General features: G+C 38.4%; 1 protein-coding gene across 3 annotated transcripts in view; it reads left to right on the plus strand.

Annotated features, from left to right (window-relative positions):
* Nucleotides 1–16,806, plus strand: part of NELL1 (neural EGFL like 1) — a 987,615-nt gene that overhangs the window by 797,378 nt on the left and 173,431 nt on the right. The window lies entirely within an intron of this gene.

The raw sequence follows: 16,806 nt of genomic DNA on the forward strand, positions 1-16,806 counted from the left end.
ACAATGCTTTCCTCTTCCTTCTTATGTGGGATTTTTTGTCTTCTGATACAATGGAAATGTCAGTTGCTTTTCCTTTTTCATTGTTCTATCATATAGACACAAGAAAACAAATCTGTTTCAGAGAACAAGATGATTAATGTCTACAGTGCATCAGGTATTCAAAACCTATGTCATTCGTTTCATTTTTGCTCTATAGTAAACTGAAAAACCTGTAGTTACTTTGGAAAGTGCTTTGCCAACAGAGAGAATGCATTCTGAGTAAATTTCAAGTTCCATTAGGTTTTGCTTTAAAACTGAGAGACAGAGTGGGTATGGAAAATGAGGAAAGAAGAGGAAAGATTTACTTCTCTGTCTTTTTCGATTTTTTTTATGCTTTTTTACATTTTCTGGTCTGGGCTCTATTCCAACCCTGTAGTCACATGACTCAATAATTTATAAACTAACATAAATCAGATATCAGTCCCAGTTAAGTGTGATTTGTTACATGTGTGGATTTCTGTTTATGGTATCTTTATTGAGATTTGTCATCAGTAAGATATAATATAGAATCTCTACCTGTTTAAAAGCTTCATGCTGCTTGATCACAAAAATGATTTGCATCTTATCTCAATGGAGAGAATATTTGATATAAGGTTGTCTACCATGAAGTTCCCATGGTGTAGTGTGTCTGGTAAGCTCCCTGCACTGAAATAAAAGGCCTGTGCTATTTCTGTGGGGTTAGAGATGCTATGGCTAGTGTCTGATAAACAGCAATTTAGTCTTAGAAGGAATTAGCTTAATTAGCTTAACATAACCCCAAATATATATGCTTAATATAAACCAAAAAAATCAGCTTAATATAAACCATATATATATATATATGTAATATCTTTTTCAGATTCTTTTGCTTATCAGTTATTACAAAATATTGAGTAGAGTTCCTTGTGCTCTACAATAGGTCCTTGATTTTTATCTATTTTATATGTAGTAGTGTGTATCTGTTAATCCCAGTTCAGTTCATTTCAGTCTCTCAGTCGTGTCTGACTCTTTGCTACCCCGTGGACTGCAGCATGCCAGCTTCCCTGTCCATCACCAACTCCCAGAGCTTACTCAAACTCATGTCCATCAAGTGATGCCATCCAACCATCTCATCCTCTGTCGTCCCCTTCTCCTCCTGCCCTCAATCTTTCCCAGCATCAGGGTCTTTTCAAATGAGTCAGTTCTTCTCATCAGGTGGCCAAAGTATTGGAGTTTCAGCTTCAGAATCAGTCCTTCAATGAATATTCAGGACTGATTTCCTTTAAGATGGACTGGTTGGATCTCCTTGCAGTCCAAGGGACTCTTCAAGAGTCTTCTCCAACACCACAGTTCAAAAGCATCAATTCTTTGGTGCTCAGCTTTCTTTATAGTCCAGCTCACATCCATACATGACTACTGGAAAAACCATACCTTTGACCAGACAGATCTTTGTTGGCAAAGCAATATCTCTGCTTTTTAATATACTGTCTAGGTTTGTCATAGCTTTTCTTCCAAGGAGCAACTGTCTTTTAATTTCATGGCTATAGTCACCATCTGCAGTGATTTTGGAACCCCCAAAAATAAAATCTGCCACTGTTTCCATTGTTTCCCCATCTATTTGCCATGAAGTGATGAGACCAGATGCCATGATCTTCGTTTTCTGAATGTTGAGTTTTAAGCCAACTTTTTCACTCTCCTCTTTCACTTTCATCAAGAGACTCTAGTTTTTCTTCACTTTCTGCCATAAGGGTGGTGTCATCTGCATACCTGAGGTTATTGATATTTTTTCCAGCAATCTTTATTTCAGCTTGTGCTTCATCCAGCTTGGCATTTCGCATGATGTCCTCTGCATATAAGTTAAATAAGCAGGGTGACAATGTACAGCCTTGACGTACTTCTTTCCTGATTTGTAACCAGTCTGTTGTTCCATATCCAGTTCTAACTGTTGCTTCTTGACCTGCATACAGATATATCAGGAGGCAGGTAAGGTGGTCTGGTATTCCCATCTCTTGAAGAATTTTCCACAGTTTGTTGTGATCCACACAGTCAAAGGCTTTGGCATAGTCAATAAAGCAGAAGTAGATGTTTTTCTGCAACTCTGCTGTTGATATTGGCAATTTGATCTCTGATTCCTCTGCCTTTTCTAAATCCAGCTTGAACATCTGGAAGTTTATCCCAAACTCCTAGTTTATCCCCACCCTTCCCCCTTTGGTAATCATAAGTTTATTGTCTATGTCTATGGGTCTATTTCTGTTTTAGATATAATGAAATATTTTTAAAAATCAAAATTAATGCAAAAATCTACTGTGAACAAAATACCAAGTATTTAATTAAGACAAGATCTACCAGAGGTGGGATTTTGGGGAAGTGAGTAATGTGGGTTGGGTGGTGATGCAGGTATGAAGCCAGCTGAGGTCTCCAGCACATCAGTCTGTGCCTTGTGAGGATTTTAAGCATCGGTGGGCGGATTTCAGAGGTGTACTTGGACAGACCTTCTTCAATGATTTTGGCTATCAATAGAATGTGAGGGTTATCCTGATGATCTTTCTTATCCTGTTGTTTCTCCCATAATGAAAACGTGTGCCCCCCATTTAGATTTTGTTTCAGGGCCTTTAACCAAAGATCATAGTGGTTGGTAAGCTTGTGATGACTGATTTTCAACTGTTTGAGCTGTTCCAGTTCTTTAGAGGTTGGTTCTCAAATTCAAGGAAAATATTTCTTTATATTTCTAAAACATCTTGGATGATAGAAAACTAGTAGAACAGTATCTCCTCTATTCAGTTAGTTATTTTCTCCAGAATTATAGTTATAAAAAGTGTTATTTAAAAGAAAGAATGTTTCTTCTGAACCCAGCCTAGGTATTGCTGCTGCTGCTGCTAAGTCGCTTCAGTCGTGTCCGACTCTGTGCGACCCCATAGACAACAGCCCACCAGGCTCCACCGTCCCTGGGATTCTCCAGGGAAGAACCCTGGAGTGGGTTGCCATTTCCTTCTCCAATGCATGAAAGGGAAAAGTGAAAGTGAAGTTGCTGAGTCGTGTCCGACTCTTAGCGACCCCATGGACTGTAGCCTACCAGGCTCCTCCATCCATGGGATTTTCAAGGCAAGAGTACTGGAGTGGGGTGCCTAGGTATTAGAGGCTCATTAATTTTGTTTGGATTGTATTCGTCAAAAGATAGACATAAAGAAAATAATATTAATTGCTATTAAATAATAGTAACTGTGATTTCTGGGTGCCTACTCTGTCCCAGGCACTAAACCTTGTGTTTTGTTGTTTTTTTTTTTTTCTTACCTGTTCTAATGCTCAGACAAGCTCCTTGAGAAGGCTTATCTACAGGTAAAGAAAGTGAAGTCTAGAGAAGTTGGGTATGTTCACGATTACACAATAAGTGATTGAGGCAAACATCAAGACCAGGTCTTTGTGATTCTGGTGTCTATACTCAGGGCATGAAGGCAAAGGTTGTGGCTGGAACATCTGTGCTTTTTGTTTGGAGGGAAATGAGTTCAAGGAAACTGAAGTTATCACAAAGAAATACCCTACCAACCTTAGGAAAGTTTATTTTCTTTGAGAAGCTTCCAGAAATAGAAAAACCAAAAATAACCAAGAAACACGGCAGCTGGAATATGACCCCTTCCAGTATAAATCCCTATGAGGGCGGTGGGGGTGCGACATGGCAGGGAAGTAATGCAAGGCGGGGCCTAGAGAAAGATGCTTGAGAGAAAGTTGGCCAGGTCTGGTTCTACTTTGCGATCTCTCCTGAGTCTCCCCTGCCCTACCTGCATGAGCCTGGCTATTGTGCCTGCATCACTTTGCAATCCTTTTCCGACCAGGAGGTATCACAGACTGTGGGAAGTAAACCTCCAATCCCATAGGCATCTCGGGCAGTGATGCTGGCCCGTGATCATGATACCTTCTCTTTCCTCAATGAGCAGTCTGGAATGGAGGATTCTGGGTAATCCAGGACTTTGGCCAACAAATGTGTGCAGTAACAAAATGAAAAACTGTTAAAGCTAATAAAACTCTGGACTGCCAATTTAGAGGACCCCTCAGACCCTTGCAGTGGCTTTCTGTCACTGTTACAAGTATCAGTATCAATAAGTGACAGCTGTTGAGGACTGCTGCATCATCTGGAATTCTCAGAGGTGGGATGAGGGGTCAGCCATAACCCAGCAGGTCAAATGTAGATGAAGCACCTATTATAATGGTTTTGAAACTGTTTGAAGGAAACTGGGGCACTAGAGTGACTGGGGGTGGGGCTAAGATACAGGAAATGGGCTTTCAACATCTATCCCCATGTAAACCTTAGAAGCTTCACTTGTATTGTTGGTTCTGTGTGTTAGGCTCTTGTATAAAGGTAGATGTGAAGAAATTTGACTGCATAGAAGAGTGAGCATAAATGAATCTTTCATCAAGTCCTATTTCCTCATTGTTTATGAAACCTGAGTCCCAGAAAGGTTAGATGTCTTGCCTAGGCCTAAAACAGGAACTTGAGTCTTCTGACATCTGGCTTCCGAGTCTCTATTTTGGCCTGTATTTGTTTGCATACCTTTTCCAGGTCATCTCTGCTGCCTTGTCACCCATCCTTCTCAAGTCTTAGTTGTTTGCCATCCCTGTGCAATAGCAAAGCAATTCCTTCTGATGTGGGAAAATATTTTTTAAGGCTAGGGCCAGATATCAACATTTATTTCTTCCCAGGACCCATCATGATTGGCATCCGTCCCTTCAGAGGTAAAATACAGGACATATTTCATCAGCTGTCAGGAGGCAGAGGGCCTCAGTGGGGGCATATAAGCAGCATTTTGGTTTATATTCCTCCTGTAGAGGCAGTAATAGTATGATCAAAGCTTCCGTGGCTCACGATGGTAGTAAAATCTTTACAGCCCTCCATTTAATGACAGACTGGTCTTTTCTGAAGCCTTATGACACAAACCTACCCAGAATTAGAGATTAGGGAGAAAGAAATTCATAAACTTGAGCAACCGCGACTATCGCCCAGAGAGACTAATTATATGTTTAATGAGCTTGAAGCAGGTGGAAGATGCGTGAGAGTTCTTTGCCACTGGATCTGATAAAGGGTCTCTGGAAATCAAGTTAATCTGAGTATTTTTATGGAGGAGGCGGTGGGGAAGAGGGTGGGTCAAGGGAGAGAGAGCTGGCAGGAATAAACTATGCAGAATATTTGTTTGTTTACCTCTTTGCTTCACACACACACACACATATGACACGTACACACTCCACTTTGGGAATTAATGGAAGCTCTGAATAATCTCTCCAGAAATATTTGCATATATGCCTTGAACATATGTTTGAAAATGAGCAAAGTGTTTTAGTGACTGCTAATGTCTAGCCATTGACTCTTAGGCATCCATGGATCCCAACCTAAGAACTGCTGATGTAGCAAAAGAAAAACCCTGGTGTGATTTTGTTTCTATTATGTCCAATAAATCCTTCTCTTCTCCTAAGCTCTTTTTATCTTAATAAGAAATCTCCAGGTCTTTCATAAATATATTACTGTTTTCTTCCTATGTATTATTAGTTTTTCATTGGATCTTTTGGATATTAAAGGATATTTTATGGATCGGAAGTAGGGCAATTTGAAAATGAGCCTTTGGTTTTCAAGTCCTTTCTAAGCATAACTTTGGGCAAAGGACCCCACAGATAATTCTGGAATACTTTCAATCCATCTCAGTGCAGGGCTCCTTCCTATCCCCACCCCCTACCCCCTACCCCAGTTTCTAATGAAAACCATGCTGCCTAGGGCAACTTGCATCTCCTCCTTCCCTTTGTTCAACTTCTGAATGAGGCATTAAAATACAAAGAACTCCCTGACCCAGCCACAATGGGCATCTCTAGGAAATGAAAAAAAAAAAAAAAAAATAGAGGCCCAAGATAATCTCCAGAGTTCCTCCTGAATCACTCCACGTACCTCCTGAATTCACTCTCTCTTGGCTGTTACAATGGAGCTTTGAATGAGGAACCTGAACTTGTGGTTGAATGCATGTGTGGAGTATCATTTCCTCCACCTTCCTTTGTCCTTCTTCTCAGCAACTTTATGGATGGGAAGGCCAGAGACACCTGGGTAAATGTGCCTTGGCTTGCCTGCCATGTTCAGACGTGCACTGTCTATGGGCACCTTGAAGTCAGTTACCCTGAGAAACGAGTGATTTAAGCAGAGTTGGGGTAAGTGCCTCTTTCCCAAACTTAAAAAAGATTGAACTTCTCAGTATGAGGTTGATAACAGCAGACTGTCTCATTTTTTAGCAGTCTGATAGACAAGTTTCTCTTGCTGAATCTGTGCACATCCTGATTAAAAACATAATGATGAAGCTGGACTTATTAATCTGTTTCTTTGTTTGGCTTCTTCTTTTCATTTCTCCCCATCTTTTCCATTTTTACAAGAGAGGTCCAAAGTAGTAACTTTGTCACCATGATGTCTCTCCTTCTGATAACAACTGAGTATCCAGGCTGGGGCTTTTAATCCCTTACTTTGCCTAATGTTGGGATTTCCTGGTGGCTCAGAAGGTGAAGAATCTGCCTGCAAGGCGGGAATCCCAGTTCAGTCCCTGAGTTGGGAAGATCCCATGGAGAAGAGAATGGCAACCCACTCCGATATTCTTGCCTGGAGAATTCCACAGATAGAGGAGCCTGGTGGGCTGCAGTCCAAGGGGTTGCAAAGAGTTGGGCACAACTGAGCGATTAACACTTTTGCCTAATATTTGCCTTCTATTTGTATTACTAAAAGAAGATTAAACAATAGGAGAGGGGTGGAGTTTCTCCATTCTCTGGCACCAAGGTTTAGAAACAGAAGTAGGAGCCATGAGTCTGGGACTCGGAGACCCATGCCAACTGACGTTGTAGTTGTCACTAATTAGGTTCCGTTTACTAGAAACTGGTGTTTCTGTAGTTCTTGACATTGAGTGTCTTCTTCAACCTCAGGAGGGGTTGGGAAAGATGGAGGGAAGCCTTTTGGTAAACCAACTTCTGCCACTGTGTGTCTGCAAAAAAATGATGCCTCTTGCAACGCCTGAGCTATGCAGTGTTTTGGTCTCTTGGAGACCTGCTGTTACATCACTCTAGGAAACAAATACCTTTCTTCAGAGAGAAAATAAAAGTCTATGCAAGGTGTCTCCAAGTGCATACTAATGCTCCCCTGAGGACAAAGATGATTGTCTGTTTTTCTGCACACAAATTGAGTGTGGTTGACCTACCTTGTTCAGACTTGGGAATAAGTCAAGAAAAGACAGCTTAAAAATGGTCCTGATAGCAGCACAATGTATTAAAATGAGTGTCACCTCAGATGGGATGATTTACTGCCTCTCACTTTGGGGTGAGGCCGTCTCCCTACTAATTAGTGCAGTAGCTGGCTTCATAAATGGCGGCCTCTGTGGGCATTCATTTCCCCTTCAAAAGTCATTCAGCCTCCATGCCTGTACTCCCTGCATTAATTAGTCATTTGCAGAAGAAAATGAGGGAAAAGAAAGGGGATGAAATTGACCTTTGATTCAGAATTCGTGTAATAAGGCCAACATTCTCTGAAGAAAGTTGAGGGGACAGAAAAAGAATTAGATCCTTTATCTTCCCTGATTTCCCGTTACCTTTAAGGTGGAAGATGCTCATATGATCTTTACATACAAGATCACTGCTGAAACACAATAAAACATACAATGGCAATTGGATCTTCACAACCATACTTGTGAACCAGGGGGCTGGTGAGTGGTCCTCATAGGGAGTGACACAGGAGGCAACTTGTGGGCAGCATGACTGATCTTCCCTTGCTGGGGCACATGTGGAATAAAGTCTAGGTCCTGGGACTTCTCCGACAGTCCAGTGGTTAAGACTCCGTGCTTCCACTGTAGGGGGCACAGTTTCCATCCCTGGTTGGGGAACTAAGATCCCGCATGCCATAGGGTGTGGGCAAAAAAAAAAAAAAAAGTCTAGGTCCTTTGTTTTCCTTCGGTATTTAGTGAAGTCAGGAGCACAATTGTGCAGAGTACATTTTAGTTTATATTGTCTCATATTTCATGTTGGTCATTTTTGTAACCCATCAAATCGTCACTCAAAAAATTTGAGTTTTATGAATGAGGAAAGTAAGGTGGTAAGACATTAATTTGCCTAAGGTTCATAGCTGGCAAGTGCAGGGTGGCAAACCCAGCAGCATGGTTCCACATTCATGTGATGATAAATAGGAAGATATACTGCCTCTTACCATTAAATGAGGTGATATGTGTAAAGGGCCTAGAATGTAGTGTCTGTTATATGAGGGTCTGCTGTTCCTGCTGCTGCTTGTTTATTTTCTCCTCCTCCCATTCCTTGTCCTCATCCCTCTTCCTCTTTTCCTTCCACTTTCTCCTGCTCCTTCACCTTACTATATAATCATCATTATATTATTATTGATATATCATATATCATATGATATACCAGATGCTAGTATCCATTAATTTATTTCTGCCTTTAGTAACTTTTTTTGTAATACTGCAAGGAGATCAAACCAGTCCATCCTAAAGGAGATCAGTCCTGAATATTCATTGGAAGGACTGATGCTGAAGCTGAAACTCCAGTACTTTGGCCACCTGATGTGAAGATCTGACTCACTGGAAAAAACTCTGATGCTGGGAAAGACTGAAGGCAGGAGGAGAAGGGGATGACAAAGGATGAGATGGTTGGATGGCATCACCGGCTCGATGGACATGAGTTTGAGCAAGCTCCAGGAGTTGGTGATGGACAGGGAAGCCTGGTGTGCTGCAGTCCATGGGGTTGCAAGGAGCTGGACAAGACTGAGTGACTGAACTGACTGAGCTGGTTTCAGATCCTGGTAGTCAACTGAGATTTTAGCCCAGTTATCTGCTACTTTAAACTAGGATTCCTCTGCGGTCTGTATAACAATTGAGGAACTAATAGAAATGAATAAATTGGAATAGAATGTGTAGGTGTAAATTGAGTTTGAAAGGCAGAGTTTTATTCATTCAACTTCACAGATGTTTTGAACACATATTAACACAGTGGTAATTGCTAATGACACATAGATGAACAAAACCCAGCCTTTACCCTTAAGCAACTTATTATCTAGGAGGAGAAAATAAATATACAAGCAACTAGCTCTTCTTTATTACTTTATGAAAAGTGGCATTTTGACACATTTTTATACCAAATTGAGATAGAAATTGAGGTTTACCTGCCAGTCCTCACTAATTTTTCAATAACAGTATTATATATTTTTAGGTATAATTGACATATATTACACTAGCTTCACATGTAAAACATGATTGGGTATTTGTTTACACTACAAAATGATCACCACAGTCTATATACTGTTCGTCACCCTACAAAGTTACAACATTTTTGTTTTCTTGTGATGAGAGCATTTAACAATTTATTTATGGCTGTGCTGGGTCTTCATTGTTGCACTGGGCTTTCTCTAGTCGCTGTGTGTGGGCTTCTCACTGCAGTGGCTTCTCTTGTTGCAGAGCATGGGCTCTTGGGCACACAGGCTCCAGTAGTTGCAACACACAGGTTCAGTCGTTGTGGCTCCTGGGCTCTAGAGCACAGGCTCAGTAGTTGCGGCACACAGGCTTCGTTGCTCCATGGTACATGGGATCTTCCTGGATCAGGGATCGAACCCCCATCTCCTACATTGGCAGGAAAATTCTTTACCACTGAGCCACCAGGGAAGCCGTGTGATAAGAACTTTTAAGGTCAATTTACTTTACAACTTTCAAATGTACAGTACGATATTATTGACTATTGTCATCATGCTATACATTACATCCCCATTCCTTATTTATTTTATAACTGGAAGTTTGTACCTCTTGAACCCCTTTACCCATTTTGCCTACCCTCTCACCCCCACTCCACTCAGGCATGCACCATTCTGTTCTTTGTATCTGTGAAGTATGATTTTGGTTTGGTTTGATGTGTTTGTTCATTTGTTTTATTTTTTAGACTCCATATACATGTGAAATCATACGGTATTTATCTGTCAGACTTAGTTAACCAGGATAATAACCTTATGGTTCATTAGTGTTGCCACACATATGGCAAGATTTCATTGTTCTTTTATGGCTGAGTAGTATCTCAGTGTGTGTGTGTGTGTGTGTGTGTGTGTGTGTATACCACATCTTTATCCATTTATCTATTGTGGACACTTAGATTGTTTCTGTATCTTGGTTATGAAGCACTATTATAAATAATACTGCAAATAAACATAGGAGAGTGTATGTCTTTTAGAATTAGTGTTTTCATTTTCTTCAGATATATACCCATAAGTAAAATGGCTTGGTCACATGGTAATTCTGTTTTTAATTTATTGAGGCACCTCTATGCTGTTTTCTACAGCAGCTGCACCTGTTTACATTCCACCAAGAGTGTACTAGGGTTCCCTTTTCTCCATGTCCTTGCCAACACTTGTCAACACTTGTCTACTTGATAATATTCATTCTAACAGGTATGAGGTGATATCTCGTTGTGGTTTTAATTTGCATTTACCTGATGGTTGGTGATGTTGAGTATCTTTTCATGTGACTGTGTGTTTGTTAGTTTCTCAGTTGTGTCTGACTCTTTGTGACCACATGGACTCTACCCCACCAGCCTCCTCTGTCCATGAAATTCTCCAGGCAAGAATACTGGAGTGGGTTGCCAGTTCCTGCTCCAGTTTCATATGCCTGTTGGCTATCTATATGCCTTCTTTAGAAAAATGTCTATTCAGAGTCTCTTCCCCTTTTTAATTGGTGTTTCATTTTTGCTATTGAGTTACACGGGTTCTTTGTACTTGGGTTATTAATTCCTCAGCAGATATATTATTTGCAAATACTTTCTCCCACTCAATAGGTTGCCTTTTCATTTGTTGATGCTTTCCTTTGCTGTAAGAAGTTTTAGACTGATGTAGTCCCGCTTGTTCTGGGCTGCTCAGCTTCTGTATGTATACTTTTTCACAGTAGTCTCTTAGATCTTTTGTATTTCTACAGTATTAGTTGCCACTTTTCCTTTTTCATTTCTGATTTTGAGTCTTCTCTCTTTTCTCTTAATCTAGCTAACGGTTTGTCAATTTTGCTCATCTTTTCAAAGAACTAGCTCATAGTTTCATTGGTCTTTCTGTTGTCTTTATACACTCTATTTCATTGATTTTTGCTTTGCCAACCCGCATCTTAAGGCCACCCTTTTATGATAAATTTGCATAGTATATCTGCTCTCAAGACTCAAAAAAATCTTTTTGAGACACTTTGAGGGAGATGAAAGAATTTAATTCCCCTAGCCTATGTCCTCCATAAAGGCAGACACTGTGTCTTTTATTTCTGCATATTAGGCAGTCAGTGGCTTTTAAATAAATGAGGTTTATAGAAACAAATGAACTAACAAAAATATATTTGAACTTACGTCTTCTCTGGTAGTGCCATTCAGTTCATTTCAATTTAGCTGAGTCTAATAAATATTCATTTGCAGCACTGAGTTACTTTCATATCATGGATCCAAGGTAAGTAAGAAACTATTGGTTTCTTTCCAGAAGTTTAACCTGAGGCAGGGGCACCATTTGTAGGTAGGCAGCTCTGAGTCCAAGTTTATAGTTGAGAACAGAGACCAAGTCTTTTTTCTAATTTAAAGAAAACTAGAAGCTTTGTATCAGGTTAAATGCTTTTCTGAAACAGAAAATCTAGAAGACCCAGTTCGACAAAGTGAAAGAATATTTTTTTCTTCCTTAGTGGATTATATTGTTTATTCAAAAAGTTTGCCTTATCTTTTTCTGTGTCCCTTCCCTCTGGATTTCTAAGCCATTCCTTGTTAGGTCCTTCCCCATGAATTATGTTCTGCACCTTGATGACATCAAACTTGACCATGTGGATTGCTTTGGCCAATGAAGTATAAGTGGAATTAATTGGTGTCATTTCTGATCAGAATCCCTTGCATGGCTCGATTATGTCTTTTATTCTTTCCTCTGTGAAGATGACATGTCCAAAATAAAAAATTTAGATCAGAGCTACAGACAACCTGCACAAACACATAAAGTAAATGAGAATTAAACCCTTATTGTGCCAAGATAGTAGGTTGTTTATTACTGCACATGCTTACCCTAAGATGACAAATATATTTCCCAAGAGCAGGGAGGGAATATGCTCACCCGCTCTTCTCCTTACTGACCCCTGCTCCCATTTTTCTGTTCCATATTGGATGAGTGAAGAAGAGGATTGGGGCATAGGTAGACAGTATGGTCCTTTGGTTACAGTGCTCTATAATATAATGACTTTGACTAAATCCTTTATACTTGACAGCTTATCCTACTACTCAAAAGTATAAAATAGAGTCAGCAAATCCTGGTAAATGTATTGATAGAAGCTAGTGATAGAAAAGGTTCTCTTTAATGACAAAGTACAAAATGATCTTTTATAATCCTGCCAAAGCAATTTTGAGAGTTCTGAAACTGCCACATTAATTTGGAAAAAAATTCCTATCAGCTATGTTTCTCCATCAGTTGTCTTGGAAACCATCACATATCTTTTTTGGTATAATACTGAAGCAGTTAAATGTTAACCTGAGTATTAGCAGAGAGAAATTTCTAAGTTGCAGATAGAAAAGGCTTTGATGAGTCACAGAAATAGAGTCCCAATCAGTCATGAATCCAACTTTCCTCATAAATCTTTGAGCTACCATTGTCATCAAAGGCATGTACTAAAATTCTCTAAGGAGCCTGGCACTCTTCTCTGAATATTTGCTGTTGCTGATCCCAAAGAAGAAGAGAAAGCTGTTAGTTTGATGCACATATTTAAAATATGACTCCAGAATATACTTTTACTTAAACCCTTGGGAGAAAAACAACTAGGTTGTCACTTTGATGAAAAAAACAGTGAGCTATGTCAGTATGAATACACGGGGATAGCAAATATATAATTTTGGAAGATGATAAAAATATTATTTGATTCAGTCTATGAGAAATTCAGATTTCATCACATTCAGATCTCATAACAATAAAAATCTCTTTCTTATTCCTGATGCTTATATGAAGCTTTATCATTGCCATGACTTTACCGAAGCCTGTTCCTATTAGTAGTTGTTTCTGGCCACTTTCTGACAGTCTGTTCTACTCTCACTTTTCTGTCCCTTGTTGATTTAGTCATATCTCCCTGGATGTTCCCATACTTGGGAAGCATCTATTGAACATATTATTACAGTATTTGATGCAGAACTTTAGCTGTGTGTGTGTGTGTTTGGGTTTGCATGGTGCCTACAATAACATAGTACAAACCTGGTACATTGAAGTGCATGTTGAATGAATGAATGGTGAATAAATGAATTGCATGTGAGATTATGTTAGGTTTATCTCAACTTTGCAGTATTGAAAAACAAGTCTTTACGTCTCATTCTTTTCTATAAAATAAAGGTATACCAGCAGTGTTGACCTATTCACTTAATGTTAAAAAACAGGGAATTCAAGTTAAACATGGTAGCTTAAACATATGTATTAATATCTTCTCTCTCCATACATCGCCAGGAAAGGAATAAAAATTATATAAATGATAGTAAAAGGATAAGAAAAAATACAAATACACAAGTATGAAAGGAAGAGGAGAGAGAGAGTAGCAGCTGAGAATGGAAGTGAAAAGCATACAGACAAATAGAAAGAGGCAGCAAATCAGAGAGAAATGAAACTTGAGTCTCTGGATAGTTACTTGCAAAGAAATTTGGGAACTCGTACCATAAGCTACCTCTGAAGGTGAAGATCAAGTGTAGAGATGAACAGAGGAGGACTGGATAAAAACTTGTCTGAATAACAATATCCCTCAGGTCTCTTCCTCCCTTTTGAAAGCAGGGGCTACATCTTTCCCTCCTATCAGAAGCCTGAAGGTGTTCTCTTATGATAAATTGTACCAGAAAAGATTCATACATGAGTGTACCAAGCACAGCGTAAGACAGGATGAGGATGTACAAGATAAATCAAAGGATGTGATTGGAAAGAAATCTCCAAAACTGCAGCACCCCCCTACTTGCAGTTGGCATTTAATTCTCAGGATGATTGGAAGATTTCTCTCAGAGAACACTAATCACCTCAAAATGAAAGACCTTTAGGAATACTAGAATTTGAATATTATACAACAAAGTAACAAAGAAAGCCTAAAAGATGAAACACAGATAAAATCAGCACAGATAAAAGAAACCCTAGTGACTGAGAGACAATGTGAACAGAAGAAAAGGTCAAGGGAAAAGATGCAAAAGATGAAAAGGTATTGTATTTATGAAACAATAACGTGATGTATTAAATGAAATGTTCAAAGAATAAAAAGTTTTGGAAATTAGAAAAATATGATGGAGCTCTAAAAGTTTATGTGAGTAGTTAGAAGGTCAAGTTGAACATATCTCAAGAAAAGAAAAAAGTTTTTTAAAAAAAGAATAAATGTTTAAAAAAGGAAAATAAGGACAAATAGGAAAATCAGATATGTTCAGAAGCTTAATTCTGGATAATAGAATTCCAGAAAGAGAAAGCAGAAAAATTTAGAAGAACACTATCAAAGATTTAATGAATAAAATTTCTCGAAATGCAAGAACATGTATAGCTTCCCATACATGAACTCACTAAACATGAACTTACTACATATATAGGCACAGTTTTTAAGTGGTGCTAGGAGAACTGGACAGTTACATGCACAAGAATGAAATTAGACCATTCTCTAATACCATATACAAAAATAAACTCAAAATGGATTAAAGACCTAAATGTAAGGTCACATATCATAAAACTCCTAGAGGAAAACGTTAGCAGAACACTTTTTGGCATAAAGTACAGCGATAGTTTTTGGATGTATCCTAAAGTTAAGGAAATAAGAGCAAAAATAAACAAATGGAACTAATTAAACTTAAAAGCTATTGCACAGCAAGGGAAGCCATTGATAAAATGAAAAGACAACCTACTGAAGGGAGAAAATATTTGCAAATGAGATGACTGATAAGGGATTAATATCCAGCATATATAAACAGCTCACACAACTTAATGTCAAAGAAACAAGCAGCCCAATTAAAAACCTGGAAGAAGAAAGAGAGAGTTTCCAAAGACAACATGCAGTTGGCCAACAGGTACATGGAAAGATGCTCAACATCACTAGTCACCAGGGAAATGCAAATCAAAACATCGAGATATCACCTTACACCTATCAGAATGGCTGCTATCCAAAAGGCTACAAATAACAAATGTTGCCGAGGATATGGAGAAATGGGAATCCTTGCACACTGTTGGTAAGATTGTAAATTTGTACAGCCATTGTAGAAAACAGCTTGGAGTTTTCTCAAAAAAATAGAACAAGCATATGACCCAGCAATTCCACTCCTGGGTATATATCTGAAAACATCAAAACCATTGATTCAAAAATATGCATGCACATAAATGTTCATAGCAGCATTATTTAAAATTGCCAAGATATGGAAGTAACCTAAGTATCCATCCACAGATGAATAAAGAAAGAAAATGTGGAATATATACAATGGAATATATTCTGTAAAAAAGAATGCAATAATGCCATTTGTAGCAACATGAATGGACTTGGAGGGCATTATGCTAAGTGAGATAAGTCAAACAAAGACAAATACTGTATGATATCATTTATATGTGGAATCTGAAAAATAAACTAGTGACTAAAACCAAAAAGCATACTCACAGAGAAAAAACTAGAGGTTACCGTGGGGAAACGCAATATAGGGATAAGGGAGAGGAAGGTACAAAATGTTAGGAGAAACATAGGCTCAAAAATGTGTTGTATGACATGAGGAATATAGCCAATATTATGTAGTAACTGTAATTTGAAAGTAACCTTTAAAATGGTGTAAAATTTAAAAAATTTAAGGAAGATATTAGACTATGTTAGTTTTGAAATAGACTATCTGTGTGGGATGTTGAAACTCATTTCAGCATGACAATGGCATGTGTTCTCTCTTTTACTGACTAAAATTTAAAAAATAGCTCATGGGTTGCTAAAAAAAAAAAATCACATTATTGGAAAATTTCTAAACAGTAGGGAGAAAAAAAAAGATTCTAAAAGCTTCTAGGAGAGAAGAGAAAATCATTCAGCTTCTCTATTTAGATTCTATATTTAGAATCCAAATGTTATTGACTTCCCACTACTAATATTGGAAATTAGAAGACAGTGGAAGATGATTAAAATCCTAACGGAAGTTAAGAGTTTATTATTCTGTGGCTAGCTAAATATTAATCAGTAATGAAAATTGTTAAGAGGCTAATGTTTCCGCCAAAGATACTCATGTCCTATTCCCCAAATCTATGACTATATTACCTTCCATCACAAAAGAGATTTTGCAGATATTATTAAATTAAGAACCTTGAGATGAGGAGATTTTCTTGGATTATGAGGATGGGCCAGATATATATGCGAAGATCCTTATAAGAAAGAAGCAGGGCAATCAGAGTCAGATAAGAAGACTTGAACAGAGAAGCAAAGGTTTAAGTGATGCCATTGCTGGAGTCAGGAAGTAAACCTAAGAATACAGGCAGCCTTTAGTGGCTGGAAAAGGCGAGGAAGTGGATTCTGCTCTAGGGTCTCCGGAAGGAATAGTCCCTCGCCTATTTTAGATTTCCAGTCTCTAGAACTGTATGATAATAAATATGTGTTGTTTTTAAGTTTGTGAAAGTTAGCTACAGAAGCAATAGGAAAATAATACAAAGATAGTTACTTTTTTTTCTCTTTAAAAACTCAATGGTATTGAGTCTTTTTTAACTTAAATAATTTATTTTTAAAATTCTTTTTTTAATAAAGTATCGTTTATTTACAATGTTGTATTAGTTTCAGATGTACAGCAAAATGATTCAGTTATACATAT

Source organism: Giraffa tippelskirchi, chromosome 10, assembly GCF_054371585.1.
Source record: "Giraffa tippelskirchi isolate mGirTip1 chromosome 10, T2T-mGirTip1v1.2.pri, whole genome shotgun sequence".
NCBI lineage: Eukaryota > Metazoa > Chordata > Mammalia > Artiodactyla > Giraffidae > Giraffa > Giraffa tippelskirchi.